Here is an 8,995-nt window from a genome sequence, read left to right on the forward strand (position 1 = left end):
AAAACATAAATAATCAACTATAATGTCAATTAAGCGGCATAAGATATTTATCTATTTCCAGCTATGTCGACATTGCTGTTTTATAATTTACTATGTAGATTTAGACAATCCTCTTCGATAATTATAAGAGCGGTTTCAGAGAAAAATCTGCAACCACAACATGTTTCCTGTAGCACTGTACGGTTTGGTACGCTTTCTTGTGTCATAGAAACTAGAACTTGTCCGTCTTAGACTTCATCGCCATATCGATCTTCGGCAATTATTCTGGTTTTATGGCCTGATCTTGATCATTTACCAGCATGACCTCAATACCAGACTCTACTTAGAAACAGTCAGACGTGTTCTCAAATTTAAACTACGTAAATAGAAATGTCTTAAATGACTCACCGTTTGGGTTATTTATCTATGTCGGCATGCCACAAGCGAACCTTGATCAAGGAAACTAGTTCAGGACAGTTAAAGTGACACCATCGAAGACGTTTCTCAATGTGCTTCCGAATGTGATTGTGTATCGGATCATATTACTGGTTTTCACCTCTGCCAGAACAAGTGGGTATGACGTGTAACCTACCGTTGATTGATAACAAATTAAACAGAAGTATTTTCGTGTTCGTATGTTGTTTTTATTAATACATTCCATACCCATTGACTCAATGCCACTTGCACGCTCTGTCCAATCTTTGATGATCTCGCACGTCGCGACCGCATTGTCACTCACCAAATTTTCTCAATAGTTGTTTTTATTTCTTACTTGCTAATTCAGATCGATTTTTTTTATAATTTAACATAGCATATATGGTATACAAGCGTATATCATTGTTTAGGGAATACATTTCAGTATTATAAACAGACGGGACAGTTAATTTCGACTTGTACAATGTACATCGTCAACAACACATATGTGTATGATTATCAATGTCAACGTGTATGCCTAGTCACAAACATGTAGTACAAACAAGTGTACATGTAAACTCTTCCGCAGTGCCGGATGAATGCGATGGTGTATTACGTGCAAAGCGGGGAAAAGGCCTTAAGGATCCCTGGGATGCGGGCGCATTTGCGGTCATTTCACCAGCATTTCGTCTCCGCAGGGCGGGGATTTTACCCGGGCTTGGCTGGACCGAAAGTCCCCGCTAAACCCATGACCTGGGGGGCGGGGGTCGTGGTTACAATTGACTGGTGCATTGACGGTTGGGTTTTGTGGCGACAACAACATAATGTCCTCACCAGTATTTGCTTGTCGTGATTGTGTTGCTTAAATGTTTGCCTGAAGTTGTACTGAGAAATTGATATCCTTAAATAGCTTTTGTTATCAACATTTTAACGGCTGGCTGTTGCGTTAATACCCTTAATACAATAGACCTATTAATATTAAGCTCATTTATAGCACCGGAAAAATCTAAATTGACATCTAGGTCTTTAAACCTATAATGATTTATTGGCTCGTACCGGTCTGATGTTACTGTTACCCTGATTATTCAATTCATTATTGATTTGAAAAAAAATGTAAAATAACTGCTGCCAGAGAAAATGCTTCGTCTAGGATTACTGTCATTAAGTTTTGTTGTCAAAAGGATTATAAGCCTGAACAAATACTTCTCTGCCATTTCACTTCCAACGTCCATGGTACGCAATCAACCCAAATATGTCCGTGAAGTCGATTGGCGATTTTTTTTCTTGGATTTTTTGCAGAATGTATAAAATGAAGTTTCACATTTATAAGCTTATGATTCTCTTGTGACAGAGTATAAGTTGCCCTTTTATTGTTTACATAAATGGTAAGCTTCATTCTGTGCCTTCTGTAGTATTCCTACGTCCATGGGTCTGACCATTATAGTTATAGTGTTTTTGGATTGAAGTTGCTATTAAGGGGATTGTGAGCAATCCTATAGTAAGCTTGAGTATGTAATACGTAGAACTTGTCTATCCTCGACATCTAGCCTTAGTTGGAGAACTGACCGTCTGGTCCAAATTTCTCGAACAATCGCAAGTCAATGGAGTCATTTGTCTTAGTGTTAACTTATTTTTTTAATTTAATCACGAACCTACTGTTTGTTTGCAAAATGAAGTTTTAACAAACAAGCAATTTGGCAAATTGAAATAAGTTTCTCAAGCCTGAAACGAGTCTCTGTTCCTCATGTAGTGGTTTAGATAGACCAACAGTTTATGTTATAGACTCTTGGTACGTTCCCATGTTCCAGCTCCTCATGTAGTGGTTAAGATAGAGCTGCAGTCTCTGTTCTAGACTCTTGTTACGTTCCCATGTTCCAGCTCCTCATGTAGTGGTTAAGATAGAGCTGCAGTCTCTGTTCTAGACTCTTGTTACGTTCCCATGTTCCAGCTCCTCATGTAGTGGTTAAGATAGAGCTGCAGTCTCTGTTCTAGACTCTTGTTACGTTCCCATGTTTCAGCTCCTCATGTAGTGGTTAAGATAGAGCTGCAGTCTCTGTTCTAGACTCTTGGTACGTTCCCAAATTCCAGCTCCTCATGAAGTGGTTTAGATAGAACTGCAGTCTCTGTTCTAGACTCTTGGTAGGTTCCCATGTTCCAGCTCCTCATGTAATAGTTTAGATAGAGCTGCAGTCTCTGTTCTAGACTCTTGGTAGGTTCCCATGTTCCAGCTCCTCATGTAGTGGTTTAGATAGAGCTGCAGTCTCTGTTCTAGACTCTTGGTAGGTTCCCATGTTCCAGCTCCTCATGTAGTGGTTTAGATAGAGCTGTAGTCTCTGTTGTAGACTCTTGATACGCTCCCATGTTCCAGCACCTCATGTAGTGGTTTAGATAGAGCTGTAGTCTCTGTTGTAGACTCTTGATACGCTCCCATGTTCCAGCACCTCATGTAGTGGTTTAGATAGAGCTGTAGTCTCTGTTGTAGACTCTTGATACGCTCCCATGTTCCAGCTCCTCATGTAGTGGTTAAGATAGAGCTGCAGTCTCTGTTGTAGTCTCTTGATACGCTCCCATGTTCCAGCTCCTCATGTAGTGGTTAAGATAGAGCTGTAGTCTCTGTTGTAGACTCTTGATACGCTCCCAGGTTCCAGCACCTCATGTAGTGGTTAAGATAGAGCTGTAGTCTCTGTTGTAGACTCTTGATACGCTCCCATGTTCCAGCACCTCATATAGTGGTTAAGATAGAGCTGTAGTCTCTGTTGTAGACTCTTGATACGCTCCCATGTTCCAGCTCCTCATGTAGTGGTTAAGATAGAGCTGTAGTCTCTGTCGTAGACTCTTGATACGCTCCCATGTTCCAGCTCCTCATGTAGTGGTTAAGATAGAGCTGTAGTCTCTGTCGTAGACTCTTGATACGCTCCCATGTTCCAGCACCTCATGTAGTGGTTAAGATAGAGCTGTAGTCTCTGTCGTAGACTCTTGATACGCTCCCATGTTCCAGCTCCTCATGTAGTGGTTAAGATAGAGCTGTAGTCTCTGTTGTAGACTCTTGGTAGGTTCCCATGTTCCAGCTCCTCATGTAGTGGTTAAGATAGAGCTGTAGTCTCTGTTGTAGACTCTTGATACGCTCCCATGTTCCAGCTCCTCATGTAGTGGTTAAGATAGAGCTGCAGTCTCTGTTCTAGACTCTTGGTAGGTTCCCATGTTCCAGCTCCTCATGTAGTGGTTAAGATAGAGCTGTAGTCTCTGTTGTAGACTCTTGATACGCTCCCATGTTCCAGCTCCTCATGTAGTGGTTAAGATAGAGCTGTAGTCTCTGTTGTAGACTCTTGATACGCTCCCATGTTCCAGCTCCTCATGTAGTGGTTAAGATAGAGCTGTAGTCTCTGTTGTAGACGCTTGATACGCTCCCATGTTCCAGCTCCTCATGTAGTGGTTTAGATAGAGCTGTAGTCTCTGTTGTAGACTTTTGGTACGCACCCATGTTCCAGCTGCTCATGTAGTGGTTAAGATAGAGCTGTAGTCTCTGTTGTAGACTCTTGATACGCTCCCATGTTCCAGCTCCTCATGTAGTGGTTTAGATAGAGCTGTAGTCTCTGTTGTAGACTCTTGATACGCTCCCATGTTCCAGCTCCTCATGTAGTGGTTTAGATAGAGCTGCAGTCTCTGTTGTAGACTCTTGATACGCACCCATGTTCCAGCTCCTCATGTAGTGGTTAAGATAGAGCTGTAGTCTCTGTTGTAGACTCTTGATACGCTCCCATGTTCCAGCTCCTCATGTAGTGGTTAAGATAGAGTTGTAGTCTCTGTTGTAGACTCTTGATACGCTCCCATGTTCCAGCTCCTCATGTAGTGGTTTAGATAGAGCTGTAGTCTCTGTTGTAGACTCTTGATACGCTCCCATGTTCCAGCTCCTCATGTAGTGGTTAAGATAGAGCTGTAGTCTCTGTTGTAGACTCTTGATACGCTCCCATGTTCCAGCTCCTCATGTAGTGGTTAAGATAGAGCTGTAGTCTCTGTTGTAGACGCTTGATACGCTCCCATGTTCCAGCTCCTCATGTAGTGGTTAAGATAGAGCTGCAGTCTCTGTTCTAGACTCTTGGTAGGTTCCCATGTTCCAGCTCCTCATGTAGTGGTTAAGATAGAGCTGTAGTCTCTGTTGTAGACTCTTGATACGCTCCCATGTTCCAGCACCTCATGTAGTGGTTAAGATAGAGCTGTAGTCTCTGTTGTAGACTCTTGGTAGGTTCCCATGTTCCAGCTCCTCATGTAGTGGTTAAGATAGAGCTGTAGTCTCTGTTGTAGACTCTTGGTAGGCTCCCATGTTCCAGCTCCTCATGTAGTGGTTAAGATAGAGCTGCAGTCTCTGTTCTAGACTCTTGGTAGGTTCCCATGTTCCAGCTCCTCATGTAGTGGTTAAGATAGAGCTGTAGTCTCTGTTGTAGACTCTTGATACGCTCCCATGTTCCAGCACCTCATGTAGTGGTTAAGATAGAGCTGTAGTCTCTGTTGTAGACTCTTGGTAGGTTCCCATGTTCCAGCTCCTCATGTAGTGGTTAAGATAGAGCTGTAGTCTCTGTTGTAGACTTTTGGTACGTTCCCATGTTCCAGCACCTCATGTAGTGGTTAAGATAGAGCTGTAGTCTCTGTTGTAGACTCTTGATACGCTCCCATGTTCCAGCACCTCATGTAGTGGTTAAGATAGAGCTGTAGTCTCTGTTGTAGACTCTTGGTAGGTTCCCATGTTCCAGCTCCTCATGTAGTGGTTAAGATAGAGCTGTAGTCTCTGTTGTAGACTTTTGGTACGTTCCCATGTTCCAGCACCTCATGTAGTGGTTAAAATAGAGCTGTAGTCTCTGTTGTAGACTTTTGGTACGTTCCCATGTTCCAGCACCTCATGTAGTGGTTAAGATAGAGCTGTAGTCTCTGTTGTAGACTCTTGGTAGGTTCCCATGTTCCAGCTCCTCATGTAGTGGTTAAGATAGAGCTGTAGTCTCTGTTGTAGACTTTTGGTACGCTCCCATGTTCCAGCACCTCATGTAGTGGTTAAGATAGAGCTGTAGTCTCTGTTGTAGACTCTTGATACGCTCCCATGTTCCAGCACCTCATGTAGTGGTTAAGATAGAGCTGTAGTCTCTGTTGTAGACTCTTGGTAGGTTCCCATGTTCCAGCACCTCATGTAGTGGTTAAGATAGAGCTGTAGTCTCTGTTGTAGACTTTTGGTACGTTCCCATGTTCCAGCACCTCATGTAGTGGTTAAGATAGAGCTGTAGTCTCTGTTGTAGACTCTTGATACGCTCCCATGTTCCAGCTCCTCATGTAGTGGTTTAGATAGAGCTGTAGTCTCTGTTGTAGACTCTTGATACGCTCCCATGTTCCAGCTCCTCATGTAGTGGTTTAGATAGAGCTGTAGTCTCTGTTGTAGACGCTTGATACGCTCCCATGTTCCAGCTCCTCATGTAGTGGTTAAGATAGAGCTGTAGTCTCTGTTGTAGACTCTTGATACGCTCCCATGTTCCAGCTCCTCATGTAGTGGTTTAGATAGGGCTGCAGTCTCTGTTGTAGACTCTTGATGCGCACCCATGTTCCAGCTCCACGTGTAGTGGTTTAGATAGAGCTGTAGTCTCTGTTCTAGACTCTTGATACGCTCCCATGTTCCAGCTCCTCATGTAGTGGTTTAGATAGAGCTGTAGTCTCTGTTGTAGACGCTTGATACGCTCCCATGTTCCAGCTACTCATGTAGTGGTTTAGATAGAGCTGTAGTCTCTATTGTAGACTCTTGGCACGTTCCCAGGTTTCAGCCCCCCATGTAGTGGTTTAGATGGACCAACAGTGTCTGTTCCGACTCTTGGCACGTTCCCAGGTTTCAGCCCCCCCCCCCCATGTAGTGGTTTAGATGGGCCAACAGTGTCTGTTCTGGACTCTTGGCACGTTCCCAGGTTTCAGCCCCCGCCCCCATGTAGTGGTTTAGATGGACCAACAGTGTCTGTTCCGACTCTTGGCACGTTCCCAGGTTTCAGCCCCCCCCCCCATGTAGTGCTTTAGATGGACCAACAGTGTCTGTTCTGGACTCTTGGCACGTTCCCAGGTTTCAGCCCCCTATGTAGTGGTTTAGATGGACCAACAGTGTCTGTTCTGGACTCTTGGCACGTACCCAGGTTTCAGCCCCCCATGTAGTGGTTTAGATGGACCAACAGTGTCTGTTCTGGACTCTTGGCACGTTCCCAGGTTTCAGCCCCCCCCCCATGTAGTGGTTTAGATGGACCAACAGTGTCTGTTCCGACTCTTGGCACGTTCCCAGGTTTCAGCCCCCCCCCCCCCCCCCATGTAGTGGTTTAGATGGACCAACAGTGTCTGTTCCGACTCTTGGCACGTTCCAAGGTTTCAGCCCCCCCCCCCCACATGTAGTGGTTTAGATGGACCAACAGTGTCTTTTCTGGACTATTGGTACGTTCCCAGGTTTCAGCCCCCCCCCACCCATGTAGTGGTTTAGATGGACCAACAGTGTCTGTTCCGACTCTTGGCACGTTCCCAGGTTTCAGCCCCCCCCCCATGTAGTGGTTTAGATGGGCCAACAGTGTCTGTTCTGGACTCTTGGTACGTTCCCAGGTTTCAGCCCCCCCCCCCCCACCCATGTAGTGGTTTAGATGGACCAACAGTGTCTGTTCCGACTCGTGGCACGTTCCCAGGTTTCAGCCCCCCCCCACCCATGTAGTGGTTTAGATGGACCAACAGTGTCTGTTCCGACTCTTGGCACGTTCCCAGGTTTCAGCCCCCCGTGTAGTAGTTTAGATGGACCAACAGTGTCTGTTCCGACTCTTGGTACGTTCCCAGGTTTCAGCTCCTCGTGAAGTGATTAAGTAGGTCTATGTTCTAGACTCTTGGCACGTTCGCAGGGACACCCATGATTGTAGTGGTTTAGATACCCGAACAGTCTCTGTTCTAGACTGTTGGCACGCACGTTCCCAGGTTTCAGCCCCCCCCCCCCCCATCCTCCCATGTAGTGGTTTAGATAGAACTGCTGTCTATGTTCTGGACTCGTGGTAAGTTTTCAGATTTCAGCTCCTTACCTATGGATTTAGATAGACTATCAATCTCTGTTCTAGACTCTTCGCACGTTCCCAGGTTTCAGCTCGAAGCGTCACCTTATCAAAGAACGGTAATGAAACAAACGGCATAGATTGCCTGTTGTTTCATTCAAAATGGTGTAGAATAAGAAAAGTTATCTTTGTTTTAAGTCTTCATTTTATTATAGCAAAATCTTGCCTTCCGACTTAGCATATATGATGTAATTTATCACGTGGAATACACACACTTGTTCATATTTGTACGTGTATCTAAGTTGAGCGGTCAGAAAACAATTTCGAATAAATCGTGAAACCTCAGCAGCCATAGTTTAATTCTATCTCGGTACCACTTGTTCTCAGACCGTGGAAGCAGCCATAGTTTAATTCTATCTCGGTACCACTTGTTCTCAGACCGTGGAAGCAGCCATAGTTTAATTCTATCTCGGTACCACTTTGTCTCAGACCGTGGAAGCAGCCATAGTTTAATTCTATCTCGGTACCACTTGTTCTCAGACCGTGGAAGCAGCCATAGTTTAATTCTATCTCGGTACCACTTGTTCTCAGACCGTGGAAGCAGCAATAGTTTAATTCTATCTCGGTACCACTTGTTCTCAGACCGTGGAAGCAGCAATAGTTTAATTCTATCTCGGTACCACTTGTTCTCAGACCGTGGAAGCAGCCATAGTTTAATTCTATCTCGGTACAACTTGTTCTCAGACCGTGGAAGCAGCCATAGTTTAATTCTATCTCGGTACAACTTGTTCTCAGACCGTGGAAGCAGCCATAGTTTAATTCTATCTCGGTACCACTTGTTCTCAGACCGTGGAAGCAGCCATAGTTTAATTCTATCTCGGTACCACTTTGTCTCAGACCGTGGAATTTTACAAGTTAAATTGTTGGTATGATCAAGTTGGTTTTTACTGCCTTCTTTTACGGCTGTAGGGGGTCAGGCCTTGAGACTTTTATTACCGTATATCGGAATTTACCATCGGGAGATCGACTTACATTTTTAACTTTTGGCGAATTAATGCGCGCACGGGCGTATCAACCCCAGCACAGTTAGAACTGCAGTGGTCATCGATCTAATTTACATTAACCTTTACATCGAAACTACCTATTAAGCAATCTGCTCTAATAGCTACGGAATGCGTTCTGCAGATTAATTAGCTTGCTAAAAGTAGCACTCTAATGAGTTTTCAATCAATGTTGTGCGGTTAGTATAGTTCGAATAAGCTGCGTTTTGCGTAATATAACGCAATTAAAATCATACATAAAGCAATTATTTTAATATCGGCAAGATACAGAACGCAATATAAAAAGCAGAATACACAAATAGTTTCAAATTGAACGCGTATTGAATAAGATGAATACATGTATTATATATCTGTGTTAAGATTTTGACTGCGGCCGAGGACCGATAATATATACATGTAGTTAAAAATAGAATCTGGGTCATCGCATTCGGACAGGTTTATGCCCCGGAAATATACTCTGAGAACTCGTTAAAACCCGGAAAACATGAATCGTATGCTGCAATT

This window comes from Mya arenaria, chromosome 11 (assembly GCF_026914265.1).
Source record: "Mya arenaria isolate MELC-2E11 chromosome 11, ASM2691426v1".
Lineage (NCBI taxonomy): Eukaryota > Metazoa > Mollusca > Bivalvia > Myida > Myidae > Mya > Mya arenaria.